This window comes from Leucoraja erinacea, chromosome 18, assembly GCF_028641065.1.
Source record: "Leucoraja erinacea ecotype New England chromosome 18, Leri_hhj_1, whole genome shotgun sequence".
Lineage (NCBI taxonomy): Eukaryota > Metazoa > Chordata > Chondrichthyes > Rajiformes > Rajidae > Leucoraja > Leucoraja erinaceus.
The window spans coordinates 35,742,027-35,756,083 of NC_073394.1; the positions used below are offsets into that span (position 1 = coordinate 35,742,027).

The 14,057-nt window shown below is 44.3% G+C and overlaps 1 long non-coding RNA gene across 2 annotated transcripts in view; it reads left to right on the forward strand.

Annotated features, from left to right (window-relative positions):
- The window catches only part of LOC129705928 (uncharacterized), a 30,716-nt gene extending 16,873 nt beyond the window's left edge, over positions 1-13,843 (forward strand). Inside the window, exon 3 of one of the 2 annotated variants that reach the window (XR_008724980.1) lies at positions 13,799-13,843. This is a non-coding gene — a long non-coding RNA (uncharacterized LOC129705928). Of the gene's footprint in view, positions 1-3,969; positions 8,171-13,798 lie in introns of those variants that run through there. The other variant, XR_008724979.1, reaches the window with a different exon arrangement.
- Positions 13,844-14,057: the final 214 nt, after the last annotated feature.

Consider the following 14,057-nt stretch of genomic DNA (forward strand, 5'->3'; position numbering starts at 1 on the left):
AGTGATGATAATAGGCTGAAACTATGCCAAACGTTTTTTGCCCACCACAGCAGTTCTGATATTGCTTCAGTGGGTAACTTCATGACATGATCATAATGACCTGTATGTTGTTTTTGGTGCAAAGGTCCGAATTATGTAGCCGGAAATGCTGCTACCATTTTCCCAATTACTCTGTTACTTGTCGAGTAGTTGGTAGTTTGTTGACCATTAAATTGTTGCATGATTGTGCCAATTCAACTATTTTGTCTCTTGGCAATGTTACAGTCACGTAGACTGAATTAATTGTGAAGCCCAAGTAGTCCATGATAGAGGATGGCTTCAACTGAGATTTATCTGGATGTAAGACAATCCCAGGGTTTCGAATAACTGTTTTGTAGCTGATACAGCTAACATAGTCAATTTCATGGTCTTGCCTACCATTTAAGATATCATCAAGATATGCCATGACAATATGTTTTTGTCTTCTGAATATTGCCAGAGCTGTTGTTTGGCAGTAACAACCAGTTCCATTTTGAAATGTATATACTTAACAAACATATTTAGTGAAGTTAAGTCAATGATGATGCGACATCCACCATCTTTTTTGGGTTTATTGAATATATTTGATACGAATTGCAAGGGTTCAGGTTTTCCCATAATACCCTTTGTAATTAGTCTCACCAGTTCAGCTTGTCCCTCTCGTTTCTTTAACAGAGAGGGGAAAAATACCGTCTGGGGTGAATGTTGACCTGGTGGCAATTTTTCTAGTATGAATTGTATTTGTATCCACTAATGCCATTGAGTATATACTGATCACTCATGATAGACTCCCATGTGTTAGTATTACTCTATATACTGGTAGGAACCAGACCCACCTACCTCCATGGTTATGGGTATCTTCTGTTTCCTGCTGGTCCAACGAGTGTTGCACGTCGTCTGACGTGGTGGTGACGTTGGGGGGTGGCACATTTTCCATGGGGTCTGCTCTGGACCCTGGTCTAAAGAAGACCTTCGGTGATAGAATGCAGACCCCAAGCTTTCATCAGTCCCATATGTCTCAGTAGACGTTGACTGATGGACGCGATGGGGTGCTGCTGCGTAGGAATTATTGTTTATAGTTTGCTCGTCCTGGCCCTGCCCTCATGAGACCGAAGTTTTGTAAAACCTCTTTCATGTCCTTCATATGCTTTGTGATGTTTTTGCCAAAGAGCAGTGGGTCTGGCTCAGTGGCTGGGGTATGCACAACCCCGCAAATGTAGGATTTTTATGGCAGATCTTATGATTTGTTTACGAAGATTGTGGTCATCTCCGTATTTGTCCACGGAAGGAGGAAAACGATGTGATGGCTGACGTCAGGCTTTTAACGGCCTCCTGCACGTGGGGTTGCCACGTAGCTGTCCACCATACCTAGCAGCTCTTCCTGTTCCTGCACCCCTTGCATACTCCCGAGATCTTCAGCCATTGTCCCCTGTTCTTGACCAGCCCAGTCCTGGTCACCAAATCTACCCTCGGGTAAGGAGGAAGCAATGGACAGTGCACAAGGCACTGTGGAGGGAGTGCCTGAACTCCCCCTGCGAGAGCGCCCCTCACGAAGCGCGTCTCGCTGGAGCTCCTGCTCCAAGAGCTGCTCCATGCGGCTCAGGCGGCTGTCTCCCCTCCCCGTGCGGGTGGAGAGACGTCCCCGTCCGACAAGTCGGAGCCACCGGCCGGACGCCTCTTCCGTGGCTTTACTTCCAGCCCGCTGCTCAGGCGCTAGCGGGCTGGGCTCGGCACGGTGTCGGGATAGCGGAGCGCCGGGTAAGCAGTCCTACCGCCTTGTTGCTGCCCCCGCGAGATGGAACGCTCCTCCGTGGAGTCGAGCGGGGGACAGGTTTGTTCTGTTGCTGCCCCCCCCCCCCCCCGGTTGGAGAGACCGCTCCTCCCGATGAGTCGGGGAATAGCGGAGCGCCAGGTTTGTTCTGTTGCTGCCCCCCCCCCCCCCCCCCCCAGATGGAACGCTCCTCCGTGGAGTCGAGCGGGGGACAGGTTTGTTCTAGAGCCTTTCTTCTCTGCCTGAAAGCAGAAGGCTCCCTGTGAAAGAAAAACCCGACCTCAGCTTACCTGACGGTCCGTTCTTTCACCTCCGTAGCGGGAGCGCCTGACTCCCGCCTGCCGCTGTTGCTCTGCTGAACGTAATGCCGCGCATGCGTGCTGAGCGGGCTCTTCACGGAATCACTAACGTGACTCCGAAGTAAAATTGCCCCCCTCACAAAGCTATTTCTTCTAATATTTGATTTTTCCATTATTGGAACAATGTTCTGAATGACTATCCTATCTATGCCTCATAATTGTATATGCTTCTACCCCGCAATCCAGAGATAACAGTCCAAGTCTGTCCTTGTAGCTAATATCCTGTGATCCAGGCATAATTCTGGTAAAAGCCACCTCATCTTCATATTTTTAGACAAACTTCTGCTTTCTTTGGAATTATAGTTGGGCTTTTTATGAGCTACTCTGAGAGCACAGAGCCAGAAATAAAACTGGACGTTGCTTTCTCTTGAGTCTGCAAAGCCCCTGGCGTGAGCGTGACTGGTGGGGAGGGTGAGCGGAGTCTCTGGCCTCCTGTTTCTGGTGTGGTAGAGATGGGAGGGAAAAGTGTCGGGTCACACGCGCAGCTTCTGGGGCCCGATCATACAAGTAACGCCCTGCATGACGGTCAACTGGTGATTGGCTGCAGCTTCCTCACCCACCGTAGCAACAGAAAAGACCATGGTGGCGCGGCAGGTACAGCTGCTGCCACACAACTATGGACACCCAGATCCCATCCTGACCTCAAATATTGTCTGTAGAGTTTTCACTATGACCCTGTTGGCTTGCTCTGGGTGCTCCCGATTCCTCAAACATCCCAAAGGTGTATGAGCTAATTTGCCTCTGTCCATTTCTCCTAGTGTGTAGGTGGGTGGTAGAATCTGGGGGACATTGATGGCAATTTGGGGAGGGTAAAACGGATTTGGGTAGAGTTGGTGTTGGTGGTTGATGGTTGGTGCATATTCAGGAGGATGTGGAACCTGTTTCTATGCTGCGTGACTATGATTTCCTCGTGAGAATGGATTCAGATGATGCTGAGCTTACTTAGGGTGGACAAGGGTTGGACAAAAATGTAATTGTACAAGAGGCTTACCAGAATGGTGTCTGGATTAGAAGATATTAGCTATAAGGAGAGGTTGGACAAACTTGGCTTGTTTTCCCTGGAGTGTCAGAGACTGAGGGGAAGTGGTAGAAGTAGGAACACATTTTAAAAAGCATTTAGACAGGTTCGTGGATACGATTTAGAGGAATATGGGATGAAAGCAGGCAAAGGGGACTAGCTCGGGTAGACAACTTGGTCAGCAGGGATGGGTTGGTCTGATGGGCCTGTTTCCATGTTGTATAGTCCATGACTTTACAGCCAGGTCATTTGGACTACTCCACTGGCTCGGGTTAGTACTTCTAGTGTTGGACCAAATGCCATCTCCCCTCCTTCCAGGAAGGTCTCGTGTTCAGCTCTTTGCCTCTCCTCTCAGTCACACTCCTCGTCAGATTCCCTCTGTGTAGCTGCCCATACTCTGATGGCTACTTTCCTACAAGCATTCGGTTCTTGAACTGACCTGCACAATCTTAATCTTACTTCGGCAATGGAACACTTCAGACCAGCACATACAATACAATCGACTTGTCTTTTCTAATAGCGTTTTGTACTAATATCTTTTTTCTTTGTTTTTTGCAGTCTCTTTCTTATTACTGTGTGGCCGAATTTACTTATAATTTATGTATTATTTAAGTTTGATATTTTGTCAGAGTTTATGTGCTGTTGTTGCTGCTGCTAGTAAGATTTTCATTGCCCCTATGCTAGGTACTTGTGCATGTGTCAATAACTCAACTTGTTGACATAGCTGTAAAACGGGCCGAGAATGGAAATCCACATCCAGCTGGACACTACCTCCCTCACCCTCTTGTTCTCTTGACCTGCAGCCCACAGAGCTTCTCAACCACTGCCTGCAACCTGGAGACTCCATGACACTGCGTAGCTCTACCTGACCAGTGAGGCCAAACACAAAGTTAACGAACAGCATCTCATAGTTCGCCTGGGTGGTCCACAAGCTGATGGTGTAAACTTTGAATTCTCCATTGTTGGGTAGCCGACATCCTCTCATAATGTCTTTGCCGAACCTGATGCCAAGTTAAACTAATCTCCTGTATGTGATCCATATCTCTGCATATTCATGTGCCTGTCCAAAAGCCTCTCAGATGGCACTAAAGTATCTTCCTTCACCATCACCCCTCGCAGTGCGTTCCAGGCACCCGTATGGTTTGTGGTGCACACAGGAGAATGAGGAACCTGTTTCACTGCTGTGTGACTGTAATGGATTCAGGTGATGCTGAGTATACTTTAGGATGGACAAGAGTTGGACATAAATGTAAATGTGGAAGAGGTTTACCAGAATGCTGTCTGGATTAGAAGGTATTAGCAATAAAGAGAGGGTTTTTTTTCGGAGAATGAGGGGAGACTTGACAAAAGTACATAAAATTATGAGATTTTAAAAATAGGATAGACAGTCAGGCAGTCAACCTTTTTTCCCCATCATGGAAATGTCAAGGACTAGAGGCATAGCCTTCTCTGTAAAAAACTTGCCTCGTACATACACACTTCTTTTCTTTTTTTTTTCACTTATTCTTTATTGCTTTCATGCATACACAAATAAAACACAAATATAACAACGAAACATACAACAATGCAATGAAACGTACAACAGTGCAGCGGGGGCATTCAATTTACAATTAATGATGCAGCATACAGAACTATTTTCTTATTAAAACATTTTCCAATAACTTACATTATTGTCAATAAAATTATACAGTGTTGATGTCTTTATTTCTATACCTAATCCATTTCCCCCATTTTCTGTTAAACTCGTCTTCTTTCACTCTTAGAGAATACGTCATTTTCTCCATGACAAATATTTCCTGTACTAAGTCTAACCATTGTCTAAGTCTGGGTGTGTCCGCTGCAAGCCAGTTTCTTGTAATGGCCTTTCTGCCAGCTGTAAGTAGGATTTTAACCAAGTAATGATCTTCCTTCAGCACCACTGTATTTATGTTACCCAGGTATAAAATGGAACACTTCTTGGAGACTATATATCCTAATACCTCGTTTAATTCTGAATTCACTCTGACCCCAAATGGTTCTATTTTTGGGCGACTCCAGAAGATATGTACATGATTTGCGTCTGTTTCGCCACTTTGCCTCCAGCATGTTTGCTGCCTTAGAATTTGCTTGCTTTTTATGTTAGGCGTAATGAAGAAACAAATCAAAAATTTCCAATTAAATTAAGTAAGTAAGTAAATTTATTGGCCAAGTATTCACATACAAGGAATTTGCCTTGGTGCTCCACCCACAAGTAACAACATGACATACAGTGACAGTTACGAATGACTCGGAAAACAGTAAACATTAATAATAATAAAACATTAATGATAAAACACCATTGATCAAGCATGTGAACCAACAAAATACCAGATCAAAGGGAGGCTACAGATTTTTGGTTGTTGAGTAGAGCAACTACTCTCTCCATTTTTGTGAATTAGTGGATGTCTTTATTGTTACACACATATGATGCCATTCTTCTTCTGAGATTGTGATGTTCAATTCCTTTTCCCACTTAAATTTTACATAAAATGTCGTTTTAGCTTGACATTCCATTAAACTATGATAAAGTTTAGAAATAATCCTTAATGGGTTTTGATGATGCGCATTAACTATCACTTCTATCACTGGATTATTTCTTCTCATGCCTCCCTTTTTACTTTTTTATTGTAGTAATCTCTCAGTTGGAGGTATCTAAACAAGTCTTAGTTCCGAAGTGCAAATCTATCCTTCAAATCTTGAAAACATCTTAGTCTCCAATTTCAGAAACAGTTCATTCCTTTCTTCATCCACTCTTTAAATGTTGAGTCATACATCCCTGGTTTAAATTAATTATCCAAAGCTATCCATCTTAAAACTTTTTGTCGTTTATTCAGTTTAAGTTGTCTGGTAAGAGTGAACCAGGTTTCTAAAGTAAATATCATTATTGGATCGATTATACTCCTGAAATGTCCAGGAAGTGCTTTTTCTTCCAAGAGTGTTTGGATGTGGAAGTCAGGGATATATGTCTCAATCTCTTTCCACCTAGCTATATAGCTGTCCTCACACCAATTAATTAATGGTCGAAATTGGGCTGCATAGAAATATATCCTAAAATTTGGAGGTGCCATTCCACCTTTATCCTTTGGCAACTGGAGTGTAGTGTATCGAACTCTGGCCTTCTTTCCTCCCCAAATAGATCTAGATATTAATTTATCCCATTCCGTGAATTGTTTTAATGCTATCTCTATTGGCAGAGATTGAAATAAGTACAATAGCCTTGGCAAAATATTCATTTTCACCACATTTATCTTACTACTAAAATCCATTGGGTAGGTGGACCATCTTTTGATATCCTTTCTTATGTTTTGGTTGATGTGATTATAATTGGCCCCATACAACATTGATATATGTTTTGTTATATGTACCCCTAGGTATCTGATTGATTTTGACTCCCATTTTATATTATACATTTGCTTGATTTCTTCTGGAGGAGCACACTTCTTTTCAACACCTCTAGGCCGAAAACTGCAGAGCCAGGCCACAGTCTAGCAAATGATGGCGGAGGTCTCAGCTTCTTCTGAAACACACGGTGTCTCAATGCAGCAAAGGCACCTCAGCCTACTGCACCAAAGCCTTGCTCGCTCACAGATTGCCCCAGCTCTCCACCAGCCAGGAGCAGACTATGTCAGCGCATGATTCATATCTTGGTGTAGGTTTCTTGGTGTAGGTTTCTAGGTGTGATGTCTGCACTGCAGTCTGCCTTCCAGCAGGTTACAAGCTCATCTGATACCACAGTTTCGGAATTAGTGCCAGTGTCTGGAAGAATGGAATGATTTTTTTCAGGCACTTATTTCAGGATGGGAAAGTTTTATTGTTAGTTGAGTTGCTGCCTCACAGCTCCAATGGTTTGGCTTCAATCCTGACCTCGGGTGCTCTCTATGTAGAGTTTGCATGTTCTACCTGTGACAGTATGCGTTTGCCTACTGTGCTCGATTTCTTCTTGCATCTCAAAGCCCTGCAGTTCGGTAGGTTAATTGGCCGCGTAAATTGTCCTTAGCTTGTAGGTGAATACAAGATTGGTAAGTTGATGAGAATGCAGCATTAATGTGGGAATAGTGTAAATGGGCTGTACAATACCTTGATCGGCCCAAGGACTTGTTTCCGTGCTCTGCCTCTCTATGACTTTGACCGTGAAGCGTGGTCTTCTCAGTGAGTCACGGCTGGAATGTTACTTCCTCACTGCGGTGTCACAGGTGACAACTCATAAAGAAAATGCACGTTATCGGAAAGGGGAGGATCCACACTGTGATCGCCATTGACCACATGAGCACAACTGGCAGGCAACGTCATACAGACAAGAGGGACACGCACATACACACACAGATATGTACAGACACGCACATGCACACACACACAATAGTTTAGTTTATTATTGTCATGTGTACCGAGGTACAGTGAAAAGCTTTTATTTGCGTGCTATCCAGTCAAAAAGACTATACATGATTGCAATCAAGCCGTTTGCAATGCACGGATGAAGGATAAAGGGCACAACATTTAGTGCAAGATAAAGTATGATAATGTCTGATTAAGGATAGTTCAAAGGTCTCCAATGAGGTAGATAGGAGGCCAGGACTGCCCACTAGCTGATAGGTGGACCATTCAGTTCTCTGATAACAGCTGGGAAGAAATTGTTACCTGAATTTAGAGGTATGCATTTTAAAACTACCTTTTACCTGATGGGAGAAGGGAGAAGTGGGGGTGAGACTGGTGCTTGATTATGCTGTTGGTATTACCAAGGCAACATGAATTCAATAGAAGGAGGATGGAGTCAATAGAAGGGAAGTTGGTTTGCGTGATGGTCTGGGCTACGTCCACAACTCTGCAATTTCTTACCAAATTGGATGGAGGTGTTTCCAAACCATTAACACACATTCACCCAAGGACACACACACGCACAAACTCAGATGCATACGTACACAAGCAAACACACATGTATAGTACGTGAAGTGTTCAAACTGCATGGATTGTTAATACAAATTAATAACGTTCTTGACTATGTATGAATTTGTGTGAAATTTACTGTTTAACTTTTGAAATTAAATAGTGTTTGAAGTTGTGGGTGAAATTCATTGTTTGTACCATATCCCATGCGATAATTCTGATCAAAGCCCCAAATATATTTTTTGTTTCTCTTGTTTTCTGGTTGATATGTATTTTTAAGCTTTCTGTGGATGCCTACTCTACCAATGACATTACTAAATGCCTAGTTACTTACAGGATAAATCCTGATGCATTTTAAGGTATTTAGTGTTTTGGTGTTTCTGGATTGTTTTGTCATGGTTCTTACTCTTTCACACCCCGCATGAAAAGGAAGTATACTAGTTAATCTGGGGTCAAATGTGGGGGGAAACAATATGGTTTAAGTGGTGCTACATTGGAATAATTTACCACTATCAGGTGTAATTGAATTGTTTTAGTGGTTGGGATGAGGCACAAGTAAGGTGTGTGTTCTTCCAGAGAAACTCCAGAAATAGGAGCAGCAGCAGCCACCATGTCCCTCAAGCCTGTCCCACCTTTCAACTCAATTCCATCCAGGGAGAGGTCGCTGCTTGGATACAAAATTAGCTTCATGGAAGGAAACAGAGGATCGTGGTGGGAGGTGTTTTTTGGACTGGAGGCCTGTGGTGAGTGGTGTGCCTCAGGGATTGCTGCGGGGCTCATTGCTGTTTGTGTCGCATATCAATGATTTAGATGAGAGTGTGTAAGCATGATTAGTAGGTTTGCAGATGACACTAAAGTAAGTGGTATCGTAGATAGCAAAGTTGGTTATCAAATATTACAGCAGGAATTTGATCAGCTGGGCAAGTGGGCTGAAGAATGACTAATTGAGTTTAATTCAGGTAATTGGGAGGTTTTGCATTTTGGGAAGACTAACCAGGATAAGGCCTTCACAGTGAATGGTATGGCCCTGGGGAGTGTTGATGAGTTGAGGGATTAGGAGCATAGGTCACACTTCCCTGAAAATGATGTCACAGGTAGATAGGGTGGTAAAGAAGGCTTTTGGGTAGATTTGCCTTCATCAGTCAGGGTACACAAGTGTTGGAGGAACTCAGCATGTCAGGCAGCATCTGTGGAGAGAAATGAGCAGATTAAATTTTGGGTCAGGACATTCTTCAGACATCGAGAAACCTGCAATGAGTTTGTCGAAGGATCCCAACCCGAAAAATCGTCTGTCTATTTGTCTTCACAGAATTTGCCTGACCCATGGATTCTTCCAGCAATTTGTTTTTTTGCTTAAGATTCCAGCATCTGCAATCTCTTATGTATGTGTGAAAACCTTAGGTTTTTCTGACATTAACCTTCCTTTTATCTCCCCCTAATACTCCATCAATAAGAACACTTTCTGTCTGCCGACTAGTTACCTCTATCAAATCCCCTGCACTCTCCCCTCCAAAAAGAATACAGATTCCCCAAGTTATCAATTTAACTAAAGTCCATTATCCCTGGAATGATGTTGGTCTTTTTCTTATCGAGTCCACACACAAGATTAGAAGTTGTTCAGCCAGAGCTGAACACACTTCTCGACATCTGAGTACAATGATGTCTGTCTTGTGCTTCTTGTGATTCTTGTGTGTGGTGGGAGAAAGATTGGCGGAAACAGGGCCGCAACGCGAACGCTCTTTCCTTGACCACATGATGTTGGTAAATCTCTTTCACATCCTCTCCTTGATATCTTTTCATTGATTTCCTGAGATGTGCCCACAATAGTCCAGTAGACTGTGTGTGAGTGTGTGTCCGGACCTGAAATGTCACCCATCCTTTTTCTCCAGAGATGCTGCCTTACCTGCTGAGCTACTCCAGAATTTTGTGTCTATCTTGCTCAATGTCTGCTGGAGGAGCTGGGGTTTGGTACATGAGCAACAGCTGACACCACTCTGGACCATCTGTCATGCTGAGAATTCTGTGGTAGTTTCAGGAAGTGGTCAAGAATTTGCAAGCAGAGGGGAATGAACGCTGCCAGCAGACAAGAAGGAGTAGGCAGGTGGTCAAGAAGCCTCTGGGGGCTTCTTCCTCGTCAATTCGTAGTCATCAGAATGAAGGGTCTTCAACCAGAAACTCTCTTCCTCTTTCCACAGCTACTGCCTGAGTGCTGAGTGTTCCCAGCATTCTCACTTTTCATTTTACAGCACTAGCAGCCTTTAAACTTTTCATTGCCTTGAGCTTGAATATCGAGGGGGCAGAGGTTCCCCTGTAGTTCTTGAGGAGTTCATTGTTATAGGGGATTCAGAAACATGTGACGTGGAGAGGTGAACAGCCAGAGGTCATGGTGCGTGACAGTACCAACAACATCTGTGGAAAATGGGATGAGGGCTCACAGGTGGATTTGAAAGAGTTGGGAATAAGATTAAGAAGCAGGACCCCAAAGGGATTGGTCTCCAGATCACTCGCTGTGTCCAGTGCCGGTGAGGATAGAAACAAGAGGTGCGTGCGTGTGTGCGCTTGAACAGAGGGAACAGGAAAGACGGCTTTACGTTACCGGGGCAATGCAGCCAGTTCTGGTCAAGTGGCCAGATGGCTTGTATTTCACCGAGGGCAGCAACAAGAGCCACATGGGCAGGTTTGGTGTTATTTAGCCTTAGGTTAAAGGGATGGAGGTTTTAGAGAGGAATAAAAGAGCAATAGAAGCCAGGGCTCAATGGTCAGCCACCTGCTTTGAGGTCGGGGAGGAATGCACCATGTGGTGGTTTGAGGTGAGCTGGAGGGAGAGTGACTCTGGGATTAGTCAGTGTTCTGGCAGGTTAGCAGGAACCTGCATGCAATGTGACAGGGCTTGTGGTGAGGGATGCGTGTGTGAGAGAAATGCAGCTTGGGGTTGTACAGCCTGCCTGGGAGAGGAGGGGGCTTTGATCCATCTGCATGGGAGGAAACAGTTGCAATGTGTAAGCTGCTCCTTAATATCCACTGTGATTCTGAACGGCCTCCAGGCCTCGGCCTGTGGTTCAGGTGGATGTCTGACCTGAGCAGCATGCACACACACATTCACATGTACAATGCACACACCACATTTACACAGTGTTTTCAATATAAACACTGAAAAGAAAAGCTTCTCACTGTACCTTGGTACTCGTGACAATGAACTAAACTAATCTGACCTTAGTTTGAAAATGCATACCTATAGATTCAGGGACGGTTTCTATCCATTGATTATCAGGCCCTTACCAGCTAGAATGCGGCCCTGACCTGCCTCATTGGAGACCTTTGAACTATCTTCAATTGGACTTTATCGGACTTCAATGATGTATCTTGCACTAAATGTTGTACTATTTATCCTTTGACTAAACACTGTGGACAGCTTTATTGTATGCATGTGTAGTCTTCTCTGACAATAATAAACTAAATTAACCAGCACCCTCGTTACCTTCCCACCATTGGCCTCTTCCCCAACCCCTCCCCCCCCTCCCCATTACTAGCCATCACAATACATGGTGGGAAAGTATAACGAGTTTGATGACTCATCCCTTTAACAATTGTTTTTCAAGAGTTTAAGAGTTCAAGAGAGTTTATTGTCATGTGTCCCTGATAGGACAATTAAATTCTTGCTTTGCTTTGCACACCAGAACATAGTAGGCACGAATACAGAACAGATCAGTGTGTCCATATACCATTGTATAAATATATACACACGTGAATAAATAAACTGATTATGGGCTATTAATGTTCAGAGTTTGTCGGAGCCGAGTTTAATAGCCAGTTGGCTGTGGGGAAGTAGCTATTCCTGAACCTGGTCGTTGCAGTCATCAGGCTCCTGTACCTTCCACCTGAAGGTAGTGGGGAGATGAGTGTATGGCCCGGATGGTGTGGGTCCTTGATGATGCTGCCAACCTTTTTGAGGCAGCGACAGTGATAGATCCCCTCGATCGACGGGACGTCAGAACCGATGATGAATTGGGCAGTGTTTACTACTTCTTGTAGTCTTTTCCGCTCCAGGGCGCTCAAGTTTCCGAAACAAGTCATGATGCAACCGGTCAGCATGCTCTCTACTGTGCACCTGTAGAAGTTAGAGAAATCTTGTGAGATTTCCTGATAGCAGACATCTGTTTTTTCTTTAAATTCCAACTTGAACATTATGTGCTCATTCCGCATGGACGTAGCCAAGAGGCAGCTGGTAGAAGTGCTTGCTGTCATATCACTGTGGATGCAACTTAGTTGCACTCCATGAATGACACTTCCTCACCAGCCCCTTGCACTGACTGACAATACTGAATGCCAACAATCTGGGACCATCTAGCTTGGTCACTAGAATGCACAGTGTCTTGCCTTGTGGACTAAATGTTTCTCTGAGTCGGTCACCCCTAGCTGTGGTTGCAGCTGTTCAGCAGAATAGGGTCTGCTATTTTTCAGGTGAGCGTACTGGTGACACAAGAGGGTTTGTAATTGCAGATAAGGAAATGGTAGCAAAAGCAAATACATTGAAAGAAGGCACAGAAAACTTGGCAGAAATATCAGAGGGTGAAGAGTCTATCAAGAAAAAGCAGGTGAAAGAAATAAGATTTAGTTACAAAAAGATAATATTGGAGCAGCCAGGAAAACAAAAAACAATGATCTCAATGATCCACATCCCAGAGTTTCCAGAGAGGTGTCGGAGAAGATAGAATTACATGGCATGGAGACAGACCCTTTGCTTCAGGTCCAGTTTCTGACCAAAGTGCCTACCTGACCTAGTCCCATTTTCCTGTGCCTGACCCATTGCATGACCCTGACCCCATGCCTGTGCTCTAACTCTTTCCTATCCATTTATCTGTCCAAATGTCTTTTAAACATTATAGTTGCCTCCACTACCTACTCTGCCATCTCTTTTCACAATCAGCCTCCTAAATCCATTAAAATCTTTTCCCCTTTTACCTTAAACCTAGTTTCGGATTCTTCTACGTTGACCATCTACCGAATCTAATTTTATTAGGTCACCACAGCCTCCTACGCTCTAGGGAAAACATCACCAGCCTATTTAGTTTCTCTGTAACGCAAGCCACCCAGTCCTGGCAGTACCCTTTTGAGTCTCTTCTGCACACTCTCTAGCTTAATAACATTCTTCCTATGGATAGATGATGAGAACTGCACATAATATTCCAAGTGCAGTCTCACCAATGTCTTGTACAGTTTAACGTGACATCCAACGCTTGTACTCAACACCATTTTTGGAGCTCCTGCAACGCAACTTCTGCAGCCCGCGTCGCGGGGTTGGAACGGCCCAGTGCGGGGCCGTACATCGCCCGGCGCGGCTTTAATGGCCGTGGGACATTCCAGCGCCCGCCGGGGGCTCCAACTTTGTGACATTTGGACCTAGAGCGGGGCTGTACATCGCCCGGCGCAGCCTTGAATGGCCATGGGACTTACCATCGCCGGCCTGGAGCTTCAACATCGGGAGATAAATGGTGCAGGGGAGAGAAAAGGCTTTGCCTTCCGTCACAGTGAGGAGGAGATTCACTGTGATAGATGTTTGTGTGAATTGAGTTATTTGTGTGTCTTGTAGGAATTGTTTTGTTTGTGTGGCTGTAGAAACGGAGTTTCGTTTGAGCCTCACTGAGGTTCAAATGACATGGAATAAATATTTAATTGAATTGAATTGATGACCGATGAAGGCAAGTGTGAATAATTATGTACTTTTATCCCTAGGTCTCCCTGTTCCACAACAACCTCCAGGGCCCTCCCACACACTGTGTAAGTACTGTCATGGTTTAACTTCCCAAAATGTAATACTTTACACTGTTCAACTTGCATTCCTTGGCCCACTTTCCAGATAGTGAGTGTCCTGCTATAATTTTCCAAAATATATAGATTTTGGAAAACTTCCTATGATTTGGAGGGGAGCATTATTTAAGAGAGGAGGCAAAGAGAAAACACAGAGAACTCTTGACCTGTTAGCCTTACACCA